The sequence below is a fragment of the Mus caroli genome, unplaced genomic scaffold (assembly GCF_978045245.1).
Source record: "Mus caroli unplaced genomic scaffold, Mus_caroli_1 scaffold_9, whole genome shotgun sequence".
Classification (NCBI taxonomy): domain Eukaryota; kingdom Metazoa; phylum Chordata; class Mammalia; order Rodentia; family Muridae; genus Mus; species Mus caroli.
In genome coordinates, this window is record NW_028227264.1 from 75,153,339 (window position 1) to 75,172,618 (window position 19,280).

Here is a 19,280-nt window from a genome sequence, read left to right on the forward strand (position 1 = left end):
TTGTCTGCAGCTTCAGCGAGCACAGAAATGCAGCTTTCAAAATCCAACCGGAAGGCTTTGAAGGAGCTGTAAGTCCCCAGTGTTTGTGGAACAAAGTGATGAAGAGGAAAAGGCAGCCATTAAGGCCTGCAAGGGAGGCTTTGCTGGTCTGTCTACAGTAAGACCAGGCCCATCAGTCATAGCAGGGTGTCTTATTAGTTGGTGTTATGGAAGGCTGTCTTCTAAGCATAACTGCCATTACAGCTTTTTAAAATGTTTTATTAACATTTATTAGCTATACATAATATTAGGTTTCATTCTGACTTTCCATGTACAAGTATAATGTTCTTCAATCATATTCATGCCCATTTCCCTCTGCCAATAAACTTCTTCCCGATTGGCTCCCCCTTCTACCTCCATGTCCTCTACCTCTTGCTCTCTCCCTCCCTCCTTCTCTTCCTTTCCACCCTCCTTCTGTCTGTCTGTCTCTCTGTCTTTCTCCTTCCCTCCATCTCCCTCCCCACTCTCCTTCTGTCTGTTCCCTCCTGCTCTGTGTGTGTGTGTGTGTGTGTGCGCGCGCGCGCGCGCACATGCGTGCATCTTTCCCTCTCTTATCTTGTGAGTTTCTTTAGGGGTCTTTACAGGAGCACAGGCACCTACATGAGTGGCTACACTACTGAAGAAAACATCCTTCTTTCTTCCTATCAGCCATTAGCTGCATATAAACATCAGGCAGAAGTGGCTCCCATGAGATCCTCTCCTTCCCATGGCAGGATTCTGGCAGGCTCAATATTCCTCATTTTTGTGCCCTAACCCTGAGTGTAGCAGCCATATCATACCCCACATCAAGTGTTCCATAGTGCTACCCCACCCCAACTTCCTCTGGATCTTATTCTTTCCATCCCTACTCCTGCAGTGTTCTCTGAGCCTTGGAGGGGTGGTGCCAATGTCCCCACTTGCTAGGAATCTGATAGTCATTCACTCTCAGGACTCTGACTGGTTATGAGTCTCTACAATCACTGCGAGCTGAGTAAAAAGATCAAGGCTGACATTAGCACTAATCTATGGCCATAAACACAGTGGCTTAGAAGGCGATTTGACAAGCATACCGGGTCCATTTAGGAAACAACTATAGTATCTCCCTCACTCAAGCCTGTCACTTCCCAACCATAGGCTTTGGACTGGATTCAGAATATCAGTCATGAGGAGCAGGCATCAAATTAAAGAACAAAAAGCATGTAATTAGCATAAAATAGACCTTCCTCTATTGTACCAGAGGATGCATCTTCCTCAGCCAGACAGGATTGTTGCACACAATATCCAAGCTGAGTACAGCCGTGGATGGCAATTCTCGCTCACCAACCTGAATAGCAACTCCCAACACTATGAAGGCTAGCAAGCAGGGAGGAAGCATCCAGTCCAGTGGTAGCCTCATTTCTCCATGTCCTCCGACCAAGGCACGTGGCATCTTCAGCAATAGGGTCTTACAATCTCCTTCTAATGGTCAACCAACAGCATTTGCCTCTATTGTTTCATAAGCTCCAGGAGCCGCTCTGATCAACCATTAATAGGACAGCAGCCCACTCACATTAGGGCTTTTGGTTACTAGCACATACCTTCTAGGAACAGCTTTCAGTCCCTCCATTCCAAGTCCTTTTTTTACTTTTTGCTTAGCTTATCATATTTATGACCTTTCCGTACACCATGGGTTACTATGCCACTCCAACCTCAATCCCCGACATTTCCCATCTCACCCACTCCCAGAATTCCTATTCCAACTTTATACTGCACATGTTCTATATAACCCTCCATACCACACAGACAACAGAATCTTTTTACCTGTCTCATAGGCCTCCAGTTTTTCCTTCTAGTTTCCTAATACTTCTACATAAAGGCAGATGTATAAGGTAAAAAGCTGGGTTCCACCCAGGAGAGAGAGTTCACCGTCCTCCTGAGCCTGAGTTCTGAGACCTAGCGCATTCTCCAGGCCCTATTGATTCTTCCTGTAAGATTCCCACCTTCGTGTTTTCTGACTGAATGAAATCCACTGTGTTTAGGTACCACCCACTCACCACGGTGGACATCCAGGCTGATTTCCACTCCTTGCCGTTGTGAAGATACTGGCAACAAGCTTGGATGTACAGGTACCTCTGTAGTAGGATATAAAGTCCTTTTGGTAAATGGCCAGAAGTGGTGTACCTGGGTCGTACGCAAGGTCAGTCTTTAGTTTTGTGAGACACCCCCATACTGATCTCCACATTGCTTGAAGCAGTCTATGTTCTCAGATTCCACTTTCTCCACTCCTTCCCCAGCACCCATTTTTTTAATATCATTTTTGTTTTATGTATGCAAGTGTTTATCTGCTTGGATGTTGTTACTGCATGTATTCCTAATGCCTGCAGAGTCCAGAAGAGTGTGCCAGATCCCCATGAAACTACCTCTATGTGGGTGCTGGGAACCGAACCCTGAACATCTGCAAGAGCAAGGGATGCTCTCAAGTGCTGAGCCATCTTTTCAACCCCCATTTACTTATATTCCTGAAGATAGCTAGTCTAACTGCGGTGAGATGGGCACTTGCTATGAGAGAAATTGCAGACTATTTTTAATTTGTATTTTCCTTATGGCTAAAGATGTTGAACACTTTCTGAAATATTTATTGGCTATATGTATTTCTTCTTTTGAGGACTCAGTTCAGTTCCTTAGCCTGTTTTTAACTGGGTTGTTTAGTTTTGGGGTTCCAGTATATTATCCCTCTATCAGATGTACATACTGTAGGTTGTCTCTTAGGGTTTCCTTTGCTGTGAAGGGACACTGTGATCATAGCAACTCTTATAAATATTTTTTTCTTTTTAAGTTTGAGCTGACTTACAGTTTCAGAGGATCAGTCCATTATCATCATGGTAGAAGATATGGCAGTAGGCAGGCAGATGCGGTGCTAGAGAAGGAGCTGAGAGGTCTACATCTTGATCCAAAGACAGCAAGATGGCGACTGTGCAACTGGGTGTCCCTTGAGCATATATATGTGACTTCAAAGTCCACCTCCACAGTGACATACTTCCTCCAACAAAGCCACATCTTCTAATAATGCCACCCTGGGGGTGGTAGGTAGGCCAAGCATTCAAACACATGAGTCTATGGGGGCCATATCTATTCAAACTACCATAGCACACTTTACTATACAAAAGCATTTTCATTTCATGAGGTTCTATTTATCGACTTTTGGCCTAATTTCCTGAAAAACTAGAGTCCTATTCAGAAAGTCTTTACATATGCCTAGATCTTATCTGTATCTATATCTTAATCTATATCTGAAAGTCAATTCTCTTTTCCCCTCTAATGATTTTAAAGTTTCAAGTCTTTCAGTAAGGTCTGTAATCCATTAAAAGTTAATTTTTATGAATGGTGAGAGAGAAGAATCTAGTCCCATTCTTCTACAGGTAGATATCCAGGTTTTCTAGAACCATTTGCTGAGAATGCTATCTTTTCTCCAATGTGTATTTTTTTCTTTTTTTGGCATCTTTGTCAAAACTCAAGTGGCTGGAGTTGTGTAGGTTTATATCCAGGGACTCTATTCTTTTATCTTGATCTATATGCCTGTTTTTATGCCAATAATATGCTGTTTTTATGACCAGGGCTCTTTGGTATAATTTGAAATCAGTGATACCTCCAACCATACTCTTTCTCCTTAGAATTGCCTTGACGGTGCAGGCTGTCAAGGTCTCATAACAACAAACTTGTAAAGATTCTCAACCAAAACATTTCCTCCACTGGATTGTCCCATGGCATGTCTATGGAGTACTTTCTTAATTGCTCTCTATGGAGTACTTTCTTAATTACTCATTGATGTAGGAGGGCCCAGTTCACTCTTGAATGGTACCATTCACAGGCAGGTGGGCCTGAGCTGTATAAGAAAGATTGCTGACCATGAACTTGGGAGCAATCCAGTATACATCATTCCACTGTGGTTTCTGCTTCAAGCTCCTGCCTCAACTTCCTTTGATGAAGAACTATAAAGGATAAGGTAAAATAAAGCCTTGCCACCTCAAGTTGGTTTTGGTCATGGTATTTATCACAACAGAAACCAAACTAGGACACAAGGTCTTTTATTTCCAGATGAGATTTTAAAGTTTTTATTTTGTTGGTTTTTGTTAGGTTGATTGGGTTGTTTGTTTGTTTTCAAGACAGAGTTTCACTGTGTATCCCTGACTATCCTGGAACTCACCTGTAGACCAGGCTGTGCATTGGAATGTTAATGATGATTCCATTGAATCTGTAGATTGTTGGACAAGACAGCCATTCTACAATATAGATCCTTCTAACCCGTAAATATGGTATTCCAATGTCTTTTCAACTTCCTTCTACAGTGTATTAAGGTTTTCATTGTAGAGGTTTTTCACTTCCCACGTCAGGCATATAATAGAGTCCTTGGTTGTTGGTAGTGGTGGTTATTATTGGTGGTTTGGTTTTTGTTTGTTTTTTTATGTTATTGTAAATGGGGCTGTTTCCTTGATTTCTTTCCCAATATATTTATCTTTCATGTATAGGAAGGCTGGATTCTGTATTAATTTTATATCCTGCTACTTTACTGAAGATATTTTTCAGCTTTTTTTTTTTTTTACCCTGAGACAGGGTTTCTCTATATAGCCCTGGCTGTCCTGGAACTCACTTTGTAGACAAGGCTAGCCTCAGACTCAGAAATCCACCTGCCTCTGCCTCCTGAGTGCTGGGATCAAAGGCGTGTGCCACCACTGCCTGGCTTTATTTCTCAGCTTTTAAGAGTTTTCTGGTAGAGCCTTTAGGGTCTCTTGTGTATGGGATTGTATTATCTGCAAATAAGGATTATTTGCATCCCTTTTACTTGCCTCTCTTGTCTTATTACTCTTGCTAAGACTTAACAGTGCCACACTGAGTAAGGGTGGAGAGAGTGGAAACCTTTGTCTTAGTGGAAATGCTACAAGTTTTCTCCATTTAAAATGAGTTGGTTGTAGGTTTGTCATGTGTGGCCTTTATTGTGTTGAGGTGCATCCCATACTACCTTCAGACATGAGTCTGGCAACATCCCCTCCTTTTTTATTTTATAAAATAATTTGGAAGGGATCGGTGTTAGTCTTTTGAAGGCCTAAGAGAATGCTGCAGCCAACTCATCGGGGGTTGAGCAATTTTTAATTTTTAACTTGAGCAATTTTTAATTCCGGCTTCAATCTTGTTTGTTATAGATCTGTTCAAAATATTTATCTCATTTTGCTTTACCTTTATTAGGTAATATGTGTCTAGAAATTTATCCATGTTTCTTTTATACTCTCCTGGACATCTTTGGTATCTTGTATAATGTCTCCCTTTTCTTCTTTAACATCATTAACTTGGGACTTGACTTGTCTCTCAGTCTTTTCCTTAGTTTCGCTATTATAGTTTGTGGCTATTTTTTATCTTTTCAAAGACTCAGCTCTTTGTTGTATTCTTTCCTTATATATTTTTCTTTTATTTCTACTTTATTAACTTCTTCCCTGACCTTAATTACTTACATCTATTGCATTTCAGTTTGCCTTGTTCTTCCAAGACAGAAGGTGCATCATTCAGTTATTTGAGATGTCTCCGATTTCTTACTGTATGCAATTAGAGCTATCAACTTTCCTCTTAAGGCTTCATTGTCTCCCATAGATGTAGTATGCTGTATCTTCATTTTAACCCGATTCTAGGAATTTTAAATTTCTCCCTTGATTTCTTCACTATTCAGTGGTGTACAGTTGAATCAACTGAGTTGGTGAATTTTCTGTAGCTTTTTGCAGTTGGTTTCTAGCTTTGCTCCACTGTGGTTACACAGAATACAGGAAGTTGTGTCATTTTTCCTGAGTTCATTGAGACTTCTTCTGTGTCAAAATATATGACCCATTTTTGAGAGTGCTCCAGAGGCTGGTAAGAACAATAGGTATTCTGTAGTGCTTGGATGGAAATTCTGTAGGTGTCTGTTAATCTGATTTGATCTGTTATATCATTTAACTCCAGTGTTTCTGTTTATATCCAGATAGCCTGTATATTAGTGAAGGTTGGGTATTAAAGTCACCTAGTACTATGTTGGGGTCAATCTATAGCCTTCCTGGTAATATTTGCTTTGTGAAATTGTTTGCACCTGTGTTCAGTGGATATACATTAAAATTGTAATGTCTTATTGATGGAGTGTCCCTTTGACTAGTATAAAGTTGGGGTGGGCCAACTAAAAGCCCTGGATCTGGCCCTGGGTGGTAATTGGGTTGGTCAATCTGCCACCTCTCCTGTGCCCACACCACCAGGGCCAGGTCTACAGTACTGCCCTGATTAGCTCACCCAAAGTGCAGCAGCTGGTAAGGGGAGGGGCCAGCTCTCCGGCCCTCATGCTCTAGGGCTGGCTCACCTGAACCTTCCCACCAGGGTCAGAGCTCTACTGTGCTGCCCAGGCAAGGTACAGGGTCCACTCTCCTGAGTGCTGCAGCTGGCAAGGAGTAGGGCCAGCTCTTGTAAGATGTGTTTCTTGAAGGCAGACAATAGATACACCATATCTTTAGATTGGGAAATTAGGACTATTAATATTCAGAATTACTTCAGAAAAATGTGTATTGATTCTGGTCATTTGATTTTGTAGTATTTTGTGGTTTCATAATACTTGTTTGCTTAACTGCTGATCTAGAATATTTCCCTGCCCTCAGAGCCTCTTCAATATGATTATCATTGTCTTCTTCCAGTATTGTCTGCAGAGCTGGCTTGCCAGTTAAAAAATCCTTTCGAATGCTTTGCTCATGAAATATTTTCCCTATAATTTACAACAGTTTTGCTGGGTATAGTCGTCTGGGTTGTAGTTTGGATCTTACAGAACTTGAACTATTGCTCAATACTCTTCTACCTTTTCAAGTTTCCACTGAGAAATCAGATGTTACTCTGATGAGTTTGTCTTTATATGTGACTTGGTGTTTCTCTTTTTTGGCTCCCAATACACTTTTTTTTTTTTTGGAGTGGTCTTTAAAATTGTGTCCGGGTGTGTATAAGCACATGTACAAGCACATGCCAGGGGGTTTTGTGGAGGTCAGTGAACAGTCTGCACAGTAAGTTTCCTCCTTCTACCACATGGGCCAGGGATCAAGCTCAGGGTCATAGGCTTCTCGGCACGCTCTTCCATGATGAGCTGCCAGCTGATGCTCCGCTATGGCACTACTGCCGTAGGAGGTTCTCTAAGATCTAAATCTTGCATTGCACTTGGCCTACCCCTGCACGATATCTCACATCTTTTGCTTGTATATTATGGTTTCTGATTGTGTTTTTATGGTGTGTGTGTGTGTGTTTCTTGTGCTTTTTTGTTTTATTTTAATTTTGGTTTGTTTGTTTTCTAAAGAGAAAGAAGATATCGAGTTGGGTGGGTGGGGAAGTAGGGAGGATCTGGGAGCAAACTGGGATTGGAAAAGACTGTGATCAGAGTATATTAGATGAAAAAATATTTTCAATTAAAAAAGCATCATCTTTCACATGTTTATTCATTTTTATTTTATTTAGTGTCTCACAGAGCTTAAGTAGGGCCATCTATGTGACCCTGAATTTGTGGCTAGAATAAGACAGACACCTGACTTTAACAGATTGACCCTGTATCCTCTAGCCCAGCCAATCTTCTTCTTAGGTACAGTCAGCTCGTTCTGGATGTTATATAGTGACAGCTGGCTGAACATAAAGGCAGGGGTGCTTCTTCTTTCCCAATTCCAAAGCCTTTTAGTTCTGTGTTCACCAGCGTGAACTTTCTAGAATCTCCAGAACAGTAATGAACAGAAAAACTAAGAGCAGGATCGTGATGTTAAAAAGCATCCAAATTTCCACTGGGTTAAAATTTTAAAATCAGGCAAACAAATCACTTGGTTCTTCAGACTCTAACCCTGATGGACTGTGAGAGTCTAGGCCCTCTGTAGCAGGCCATGAAAAGCATATGACATGTGGCAGTCGACATGGGAGATGCTAGGGTGACACATAACCGAGAATATTGGTCCCAACAGAACACGTGTTCATAGGAGCCAGAGGTCTCACAGCCTCTTCATAACACCCTTTTGCTGCTGCTGATCCCCAGGGTGTGGGGAGCAGTTATGGGACACAGCCCAACTGAACAGCCTGAATGTCTGAAGTCATGTAAGAGACAGTGCTAGACCAAGTTTGAGAGCACACAAACATTGAGACAAAGCTAAGATCCAAATTGTCCCCTCCTTTAGGAAGAAACAACAGAGCATGAGCACATCCTACCACAGAGAAGACAAAACAAAACAAAAAACAGGAGAAAAACAGGAAGTAGAAGAATATGCTCAAAACTATGTATGAAATAAAATGGTTTTAGTCAATAGCCTAAATGTGCTTCAGAAAACAAAACCTCAAGAAGCAGATTAAAGCCCACGGGACCTCAGTCTAAAGAGAAGGGGTAGGAACACCAAGGAATAATCCTAACAATTATAATGGGTTAAATACAAAACAGTTACACACCAATGTCAAATCTCAATAAAGTGTAGGAAAAAAAATCCCACAATGTTAGTCTTTAGGCTTTTGATATATGCTATAAATCTGAATAACCAATGAGGTTAGGTACCTAGTCATGGACTACAGGGGTCAAGGAAAAGGGTCTCCCAAGGAAGTGGAAACAAAATATAATTTTACACAGGAATAAAGAGGAACTAGAATAGAAGGGTTAAACGAGGAAAGGAAGGAAGGGCAGAGGAAAGGAGGGAATATGGGATGGAACAGCTAACCCTAAAGGCTTTCTGAAAAACTATATAGAGGTTGTCTACTGTAAAAGCCTCCTAAAATGCATACATAGATAACAGGAAGCGAAATAGAGTCACCATGTAACAGGAGAGACAATGCCCCACCTAGACCTCTTAAACCACCATGTGAAACCTCCAGTGTCAGGAATAGGCCACACAGCGTGCTTTCCAAAGGATTCCATGGACTTCCCCCACTGCAAAATATAAAAATTATTGCCAATGGACTGGTTGTTCTCTACAACCTGATGGTAAGGCCCTGTTGATGAAGACAATACTTAAGTCACTGAAGACGGAGAAGTTGAATTTCTTTTAGGAAAAGGTGCCCAACTAGAAATGTCACCTATACTGACTATGGTTCATGGAAGGTACTCTGAATGCTACCAGAGGAGAAAGGCAATCTCTATCACCCAGCTACAAACCCTGCAACCTGCACCAATGATCTGCCTGCAAGATGTGTGGGTGCGATAGTGGCACAGACACTATGGGAGTGACCAAACACTTCTTAAAATTGGATTTAAGGTTCACTCCATGAGATGGAACCCACACCTGACACTACTAAAGCGGTCATGGGCCCAGAGAAAAACCTACCACTATTTTTCTGATGTAGAAACATAGCAATAAAATGATTCCTGATGACATTCTGCTAGATCCATAGATCAGTGCTTCATTCATCCTCCATCCAAGAAGCTTCTTCTTGCAATAAAAAGGAATTAACACAGACCCACAGCTGGACAATGTGCCGAGTGAGAGACTTCGGAACACTCAGGCCAGAATGGATGCCCTCAACAGCCTCCCCTAACCCCCACCCACCCAACTCAGTGATCTATGCAGAAGATTAGGTAGGAAGATTGTTAAGAGCCAGAGGTGATGGGTGGCTCCAAGGAAGCAGTGCCTTTCAGACACAACAGGACAGATGCACACAGGAACTCACTTACATTGTGGCCGCCCATATAAAACTCACACAGATCCAAGAGGGTCCAGTATTGAGAGGGAAAAGTGGACACAGAGTTCCACCCTTAACCAAGAAGATATTTGCAATTGATGGCTTCTGGAAAAAGGAAGATCTGTTCTCTCCAAAGGAAGTCTCACTGGGTATTTTAACCATATTCCGGGGTAGGTCCCATGCCCTAGAGTGGTTGGGTCAAAACAAAACAGGCTCTACTATTTTTCTGGCTTTTTGGGGGGAGTGGGGGTTGTTTTGTTTTGTTTGTTTCAGTGTTCGTTGGCTTATTGGATGGTTGTTTGAATTTTCATTTTGTGGGTTTTTTAAAGAGGGAGAAACATGAAAAATATGATCAAAATATATTTTAATGCAATATTGGGTAGGTGGGGTGGAGTTCAGAGGGCTGGAAGAGGAGAGAATACCTAACAAAAATAGACTGCATTTAAAAAATGAGGGAAAACGCCATATAGTTCTAAACAACCACCAACCCGCTTACTTATTCTCACCCATCTCTTCATGTTTCTCACTAGACCTGCTAGCAGAGAGCAGAGACCCCCTGCATGGTTTCATCCAATGGAGGATGTACAGGAGGGAAGATATGTGGTGCTCATCCCTTGGTGACATCCAGCGTCCACCTGGAGGGCCCTCTTTTGTGCTCAAAGGGTACAGAGGAATAAGCAGCACCCCCAGGGCTCAGAAGGCACGTCCAGAAAACCATAAGAAGCAACTGCAGGCAGAACCTGGTAAGGCCCTTTTCTTTCTTTCTGTTCTTCTCATGGAATTCATTACATGATGTGTCTTTCTAACGAGAAAGCTGCAGATTTTACTTGGTTGCACTTTAGACTCAGTCACTGGGCTGTGAGCAGCCTTCCCTGAGAGATAGATGTAACACCTCACTTGTGTGATAGGTGCAGTTCTCCCTGCTTCACTATGACACACACCATAAAGCCCTTCATACAGAAACCACCAACCAGATACGGTAAGAAGAACCACCATGGAATCTGAAAACTCAACAGACTGGTACCTGCATGCTGACCCAGAGTACTGAGAGAAGATACTCTACAGCAGCTGGACGTAAACCACCCTAAAGCCATGGTTCTAGGAATCAGACGAAACAATGTACCAGGAGTCACGTGAGGACAGTAACCGTCACCCCCATCACGTCTCAGGACCAGGGCCCATGGCTGTCCACATTGTGGGCTACAGCAGACCCGTGGGAGCATGCAAATGCAGCATGAGCACCTGACCATGTGAATTCTAGGTACAGTCTTAAGGGAACCACTTTCCCTCAAAGTCTAAGTCTTACCTACCAATCTTAACCACTGAAAAGTCTATTCAACTGTAGCCACAGAATGAATGAAGAAAACATTGTGAATGCTGACAAGAGACAGCAAATACCCTGCAGCACTCTTGGAACCCTGGAGCTTAGACCTCTGATGACCGGGTGAGTTAAACACAGTTGAGGGCTGATCCCAGTGGCTCAGTGCATGCTGCGAGGGCTGGCGTCAGACAAAACCCCAATGCCAAGCATACGCACCCTGGCAGAGAAGCAGGGGCATCACCTCTCTGGAGCACTCTGCACCAGCATGCCTCCGTGCTGGGTTCTCATAAACACTGGCAGCATCTTTGCGCCCATGGAGCAGCTGGTGAGATGCTCAGCTCCCTGCCCACGGAGAGTGACAGTATGCTCTTCATCCATCTCTTCTACCTACATGCCATGTTCTTGAAGAGGCCTGACTCCCATCCTCTCCCCCACCCCCACCCTGTTAGGCAGAGCTGACAGGCCAGTGGGCTAAAACTAGTAACCGAGTGCTGATCCACCAGCATCCCACATGGTGACTATGCTGAATAGGGTGCAGGAGCCTCTTCCATATTTCCTTTGCTAAACAAGTTGGTCTCCACCACTTAATAAAAGTGATGCTCTTGGTTTACATTAAACACACATGGGGCTCCTAGTGACCATCACCCCATGGACGGATGTGATCAAGCTCTCTCAAAACTGTGAATACATTTTCTAGGTAGCATCTGTTTGGCACTCATAGGAAACCGGGATTGCACCACGGGTGTAATCCTAGCTGTGAAGGCCCCGCTAATGATTTCACTGTGTAGCTGAAACGCCCGCAGCCGCATAGCATGTGTAAAGGCAGCATCAAGTTCAACACATTTTTTTAGAAGTGAGTCTGCCAGGGGCAGAAGTCTTCATTTCATCAAGTGTTTGTGCTCAGAACATCAGGGAGGCTTCCTGGCTTAACACAGGCCTTTGACGACAGTTGGATACACATGGCTAACAGCATGGCTGGCCTCTGCCAGTGCCACTGCAGCCTGTATCTATGGGTGTTGTCTCAAAAAATGGGAGGGAAGGCAATTCCATGTTGGGTATTAGAGGTCAGGGAAGGGTACAAACAATAAAGGATGGAAGCTGCTGTACCTGGTAGGAAGAATACTGCTGTCCTGGCATTGGGCCAACTTTAGCCATAGTACCAGTCCCAAGGCTGTATCTACACCCAGGCAAAAACAAGCCAGCCAACCTTGCTTCAGCTACATGAGAGTGGGTGCCCTAACTCATGGCTCCCTTGCCCTCATCCTGGCCCCTGAGAGAGCTGGAACTGGCCAATGACCTTCCAGCTCCAGCCTCCAGTGTTAGCTGATGCTTGATTCATACAACAAGACAGGACTGGGCCACATGGAGCTGACTAATGGCTCCTAAGTCTTTCTAGTCCCACACTCTCAGACCTTCATCTACTAAACTGGGGTGACAATTTACAACTTAGAAAGATAAAACAGCACAGCTCCTATGGAGGACAAGTTAAATGTGGAACTGCCACATCTACATTTAATTCCCAGGGAACTAAAAGTTTCCAAACAAAATAATAATAGCCATCATCGTCATCATCCTCCAAGAAGCTTTATGGCCAAGAAAGAACAAACAAATAGGCAAAAACTAATGTTCATCAACAGAAAAACAGAGTGAAATAAATAATTATTTATTCAGATATAAAAAGTAATAGGGGTCAGGGCTGTAGCTCAATGGTAGAGTTATTTGCACAGCATCTAAAAGGCCTGGGGATCAACCTCTTGAGCTACAATAATAATAATAATAATAATTAATAATAATAAATGCTAAAGCAATGAAGGTCAGAGACATGCTATAACATGAATGTACCTTTGAGAGTGAACACGGAGTGAAGGGAGCCCATCAATCAGACTGTGGTATATGATTACACATGTCTGAAATGTCCAAGACAGGCAGATACAGAAAAGGAGACCAGTGAAGGCAGGAATGGAGAATGGAGATGGCTGCTTCAGAGGATCAGGGTTTGTCTTTAGAGTGTTAAAATACTCTGCAACTGGACAGATGTGGAAGCTGGGCAAACCACAAATACACACAAGATGCACTGAGCAATGGATCGCCTTAAAAGTGGTGAATTCTACAGGATATGACTCATTTCTCAATATACGGGTATATTAAAGTAACCACCATGCAGAGCTGTGTTACATTCAAAAGTTGCATTTGGGGGACGTGAGAAGCAGAGAGAAACGGAGGAGAGTGCTGTTCGTCCACATTTGATCATCTGGTTTTTAAAGCTGCTGTTAATTATGTGTTGTTCTTCCCACTTGGGTTAAAAAAAAATTAACTACTTCTAAATAGTCCACAAGTTAATTAGCCATGAGACCCAAAGTGAGTAGCAACCACTCTCTGGCTAAGCAAAGCCCTGGCAACTACAAGAAATTGGCCTCCAAGTAACTGGACAACATCATTTATCTCTGCAGGGACTACGCGTGTTGTGTAAATGTGGGCTGCTCTCGTGAATGTGTAGCCGGAACTCACATAAGGGGCATTTTAATCTGTGCAGCTGCCATGACAAAATTCTTAAGTAGCTCAAACAGCAAGCCTTTCTTCCTGGCACTCTCGGGGGCTGCAGGATAGGATCAGCGTACCAGTACAATCTGGCTCAGGCAAAAGCTCAATCTCCAGCTTGCCCACTTCATGCACTCTGGGTATCACATTCCTGCCTCCTGCTAAGGGACACCATGGTCCATCAGTGGCTTCACTCAGGGCTTTAACTTAGCACCATGTCATTATGCCTGCTGGTCCCCACTGCATGTGGACCCTCTGCCATGCTTGGTCACTTTTTGAACCCTCCCTCTGGCTCAGTCCCCACTATCCACGCTGGACCAGAAACAGCTGCCCTAACTGTACCGCTCCAAACCTCTGGGGGCCACTGTCACAGTCACTAAGGCTCGATGCACTTCCTCTTTCCAGGAGCAAAGAAGCTCTGGCACAGTCCTGCTGGCTCTCGGGAAGCCACATCTGTCTCCATGCTTGTAATTATCACTTAGCAAACACACAGAATGATGACACCACTCTTTCCTTGCCAAAATGTGACAAATAGAAAACACTGTAAAGCTATTTTTGACATTCGATGATTCTATTTAAATTAAAAGCACGAAAACACCCTTGAGGTAGTGACATTGTCCCCTCCATGTACTGTCACAACCACAGCTCTGTGCCCGCCCCCTTCTTCTACAGGAGCTCTGTCTCTGCCAGGTGTACGAGAGGGTCAGGAGAGGAGGGCAGAGCCACAGTGCCTCCCACAGAAGGGGTCAGCATACAACCAGCATGTTTGGGCTGCCAGGACCGCACCAGTATTCCTGATCCTGTATCACAAAAGCAGTGACCTTAGTGGAGAAGGAAGGATGTCTAGCAGCCGGCTTTACATTTCTAAATAACACTACTTTTTCTTCATTTATTTCAGAAACAAAACACATGCTGTATGTAAACACCCCATCACACTAGAAGCTAAAGGAACTGTTTCATGTAGATGGAATCAAGACTAACCTCTATCAAACAACTCTCAAGCAGGACCACTGAGCAGACTAACCCTCCCTAAGACCACAGCACCAGCCAATAGCGGATCCTAAAGATGCTAGGCAGGGGAATAAGGTAGCGGAGCCAGCTTGGCCTGGGTCTTCCCTGCATATATGGTGCTGACTGCTGCAAAACCCACATCCAGTAACCAACCCTGGCCAGGTTGCTGATCAAATGCTACAACAATACTAACAATGGGACACAAAGCAGAAGAGTAGCAAACCCATGCTCTGCCTCCCCATCGGGGCTCCCCCATGATTCTCCCCCCACTCCTCCTCCTCCTCCTCTCCCTTCTCTTTTCCTCCTCCTCCCCCTCCCCCTCCTCCTTCCCCTCCCCCTCTTCTAAGCAGGTAATTTTGGCTTCTACACATCTGCATTTTGAATGTTTCTCTACACTCAAGTTAAAAGAATTAAAATTAAAAGGATAAATAACAAACCATCTACACTCAGACTCTCTCACACAGTGTTTTGACACATATTACATTGTAGTGCGATGCTCTTAGTACCTAGCAGCTGAAATGTCTGCTCCACATACCTCCCAAGTTATCAGTCTATATATGACTTAAACTACAAACAGGAGCTTATCATGTCAATAGAAAGAGAGAATAGAAACAAATGTTTAGAGCAAACACTCAGTTCTACAGGACCTGAGGACAATGGTGGGACACTTATGTGTCCAGCAGGCGGCAGCTTGAGACCCTGGTGTAGTAGTCATCAGACCACATGGTGCCTGGTCTGGGAACAACACAGAAGTGTGTGTCAGAGCAATAACAAGCACACAGCGCTAAAGGAAGTGAAACACAGAGTCTTTTCATATCACCAGGGAGTGGGGTTCAGGGGAGGAGCTTCCAGAAAAATCTATGAAAATAACCACAGAAGTTATGACACAGAACACCAAGGCTCAATGGCCCCTGAAGTCTCATGCACCCTACTCTTGTCAGACCACAAGAAAATCTGATAAATTCCTTTATGAGAGTGAGGTGGCTGGAAAATGCTTCTGCAGATGTTTTATAGCATTTCACCCTTAAAATGGTAGAGACTAGGCTGCACTTTAGGGTGAACTTAAAGGAGAAGCACTGAGTGATGGAGACAGGAAGGTGGTGTGATTCCCTCCTTGCCCTCTTAGTTCTTCCTTTTAAGAGCATACAATGGTCATGCATGCGATGCCATGCAGAGAGGAAAGGCATTCACTTAGGCCTGCAGTGGAGCCTGAAGGAACAGAGACCTCCGTCCCACAGCCTGTGAGAAAGCTGCCATAAGGGCAGGCCTCCATCCTGAGTTCAGTCAACATGCACAGCATTACAGTAGACCCAGCAAGAAGCACCTCTCCCCACTCTTCAGCTCCTGCCCCACCCCCACAGTGAGATAATACGGAATCATTGCTTTAAGGAACAGTACACAGCAAGAGAAACTAACATAATAGCATTTCAGCCAATGATGGATCACATGCATGGCTATGGTCCCAGAAAAACATACAAGTACAGCACATGCAATTACATGTAGAAAACATATTTTATGATAATGTACTACAGTGTTACTGTTTATGTGGTTGGTATGTATTCATATATTCACCCTACTTCTTATTGCTATTTTAGAGTATCCTGCTACATAGAAAAACAGCTTTCTTTAAGCAGTCAGCTGTGTGACCCCTTGATGTGGTCACCAAGGGGTCATCTCAGGTGACATAACAAATGCCATCCAGGGGGCATGAATGTATTGGATGATATTTGGACAAAGGGGGGGGGGACACCTGATGCAACATTTCTCTAACTATGCTCCCATCATTAAATGACACGAGATTGTCTGGAAAGGAAGTACTCGGATGGAATCTACAGAGATACCTGTCAAGAAGTTCAAACTAGAAAGCACAAGCCTGTGTCAGGAACAACAGCAGGCTTCACCTAAAAGTTAAGTAGAGAAACCACGTACAGTCTAAGGGCAGGCACAAGAAAATCTACTGGACAAACCACCAAGACTGTGTGGAAAGTAGGGAAGCCCTGTGGTACCCCCCTACTTGGGCAATGGTATCTGTGCCATACTATAGCTGACAAAGAAGAAAGTCAAAGTGAATGTATCCTACAAACATGCGTATCATACATCCCCTGGCACTCCATACCCAGCTGTAAGTCTGTGTCATGGCCCAGAGATAGGCCACAGCGGGCAGTCAGCATCCATGGGACATCAGAGACACTACACTGGGATGCAGTGATGGGCCACAGTGAGCACCTAGCACTCTCAAAATGCTAATTTTACTACGTGACAGAGAAACACTTCCTGGAAAATCAGCATTCTGGTTATTAAACACTGAAATATACCACCAGAAGGAACAGTAAGAAAACAGTAATCAGTGGGTTAAATGGCCCAGGCCTGGCCCTGAGACTGGCTGTACACAAGATAACATAGACTTCTAAGGGTAGGAAATACTGTCAAGATCCAGGCCCACCATACAACCTTTAGAGAGAACAAGACTGAGCTAGAGTGAAGTAAAAGTGACAGGAAGGACCTGAGTGGTTTGGTAGTGTGTAGGCAAAGGGGAGAAGCAGCAGGGAACACTGAGGGCAAAGCCTGGCTTCCATGGGACACAGAATGAGACATGATGAGCAATTTTCTCCCTGTGCAGGCTGTTCAAGAAAGCAATTCACTCAGGAAACTTTCCAAAGCACCTTGATAACTGTAGAGGTTTCCAATACATCTGGATTTGCCTACCATTTTATACTGTATTTTCTCTGTGAGGACCTTTTAAGTCTCTTGTGTTGTTTTGCAATTTCCTCCATGTCTTAGTTACGGTTTTACTGCTGTGAACAGACACCATGACCAAGGCAACTCTTATAAAGGACAATGTGTAATTGGACTGGCTTACAGGTTCAGAGGTTCAGTCCATTATCCTCAAGGCAGGAACATGGTAGCATCCAGGTAGGCATGGTGCAGAGGGGAGCTGAGAGTTCTACATCTTCATCTGAAGGCTGCTAGCAGAAGACTGACTTTCAGGCAGCTAGGATGAGGGTCTTAAAGTCCATGCCCACAGCGACATACCTACTCCAGCAAAGCCACACCTACTCCAACAAGGCCACACCTCCAAATGGTGCCACTCCCTGGGCTGAGCATATTCACACCGTCACACTCCACTATTTTACATACTTTTTTGTCTTATTATTCTTTACTCTGGAATTAATTCCTTAAGTCTAGACTTATCAGTAGCGCTCAACCTTCCGAATGCTGTGACCTCTTAATATAATCCCTCAGGTGAGGTGACCCCCAACCATAAAATTTTCTTTGCTATTTCATAGCTGTAATCTCACTAATGTAAATGTTTATGGTTTCCAATGGTCTTAGGGGACTCCAGTGAAAGGGTGATTTGACCCCCAAAGAGGCCATGACTCACAGGTTGAGAACCACTGCTCTCGATGCTCCAAGTCTGCTGTTCTTACACAGTCCCAGGGCCTGTAACCCTCACCGCTCCAGTCTTGACTCACAGGCTCTCACTGATGTATCAGTGTGGCTGTTCTGGAGGACACTTGCCACATGGTTGGAAATACAGGCACATAATTCTGCTTCTAACTCCTTAACGTCAGACTGTGCATATACGACAATGTGTGTCCCCCTAAAACTGAACACACAGAAATGCTTTTGCTAAAGGCCTATAGCTATCAAGTTATCTCCGGTTTTATCTATATTAAATGTGTTTGGCTCGCCTATCTATTCCTGAAAGATGTATTCATTAAGAATGAAATGCCAAGCAGGTGTCTTCTTTCCATTTTATAAGGTACTGTCCAGCCGGGTCACCACCTTCCTGTGACAGGCAAGGATAATGCTACTCATTTCTTGGAAGGCGGTGGCACTTTCCGCCTGTGTTTTACCTGGAGTTTTGCCACCATGAGGCAGGAAGGCAGAGTTGTTTGTGTCTCACCTGCTTGGTACTTGTCAGAATGTTTCAAATTGTACCCGGGTGGCTTTTGATCCTGGAAAACAGCTGGATATTATTTTTTCTAATATTACTTCTGCTATATTGTCTCTTCTTTCTAGAAAACCAGTTAATCCTATGTGAAGTTTTAGGGTCCCCACTCCAATCTGATATCTTCTCTTACACATCTTTTGGCCTCTGCTGTATCCTGGGCACTCATGGTAAAAGCTACAGAAAAAAGGTACGTACCAAAGGAAGCCAAGAAGCACAGAATGTTAGGTAGCTGAGTTTGCTAAAGAGGAGCAATTCAATATGGACAAGAGATAAATCATTAGACAGGACATGGAATCTCCATACCTGTAATCCTAGCATGTGGAGGGTGAGGAAGATAATAAGTTCGAGGCCTGCCTGGGCTACCATGGCAAGTTCTAAGCCAGAGTACACAGGTTATACAGGGCAGCCATATCAAGAAAGAAGGACAGACAGACACATTGACTGACCAAAAAAAAAAAAAAAAAAAAAGATAGCCTGGGTTGATTTTAATGTTAACAGAGGCTATTCTCAAACCATCCTGACATCAAACAGAATTATAGATATATACAAAGATATTTCTGAAAAACATTTAGGAAATTGCATTTATAGATGAAAATTCTTCACAAACAAAATTATAAGTCCAAGTGCTTATGATACAAAGTCTAAAAGTCATGGAGGACAGAACACTAATTCCCCTAAAACACAGACAAGGAGACTTCGTGAGATCAAGACCACCTTGATGGAAAAACTCAGTCTATTTTGAGGAAGAAAATCACAGGTCAAAATTGTGATTGT

General features: G+C 43.5%; 1 protein-coding gene across 10 annotated transcripts in view; it reads right to left on the reverse strand.

Moving 5' to 3' along the window:
* Pcbp3 (poly(rC) binding protein 3) overlaps nt 1–19,280 on the reverse strand; it is a 196,208-nt gene that overhangs the window by 85,341 nt on the left and 91,587 nt on the right. The gene's annotated exons all lie outside the window — the stretch shown is intronic.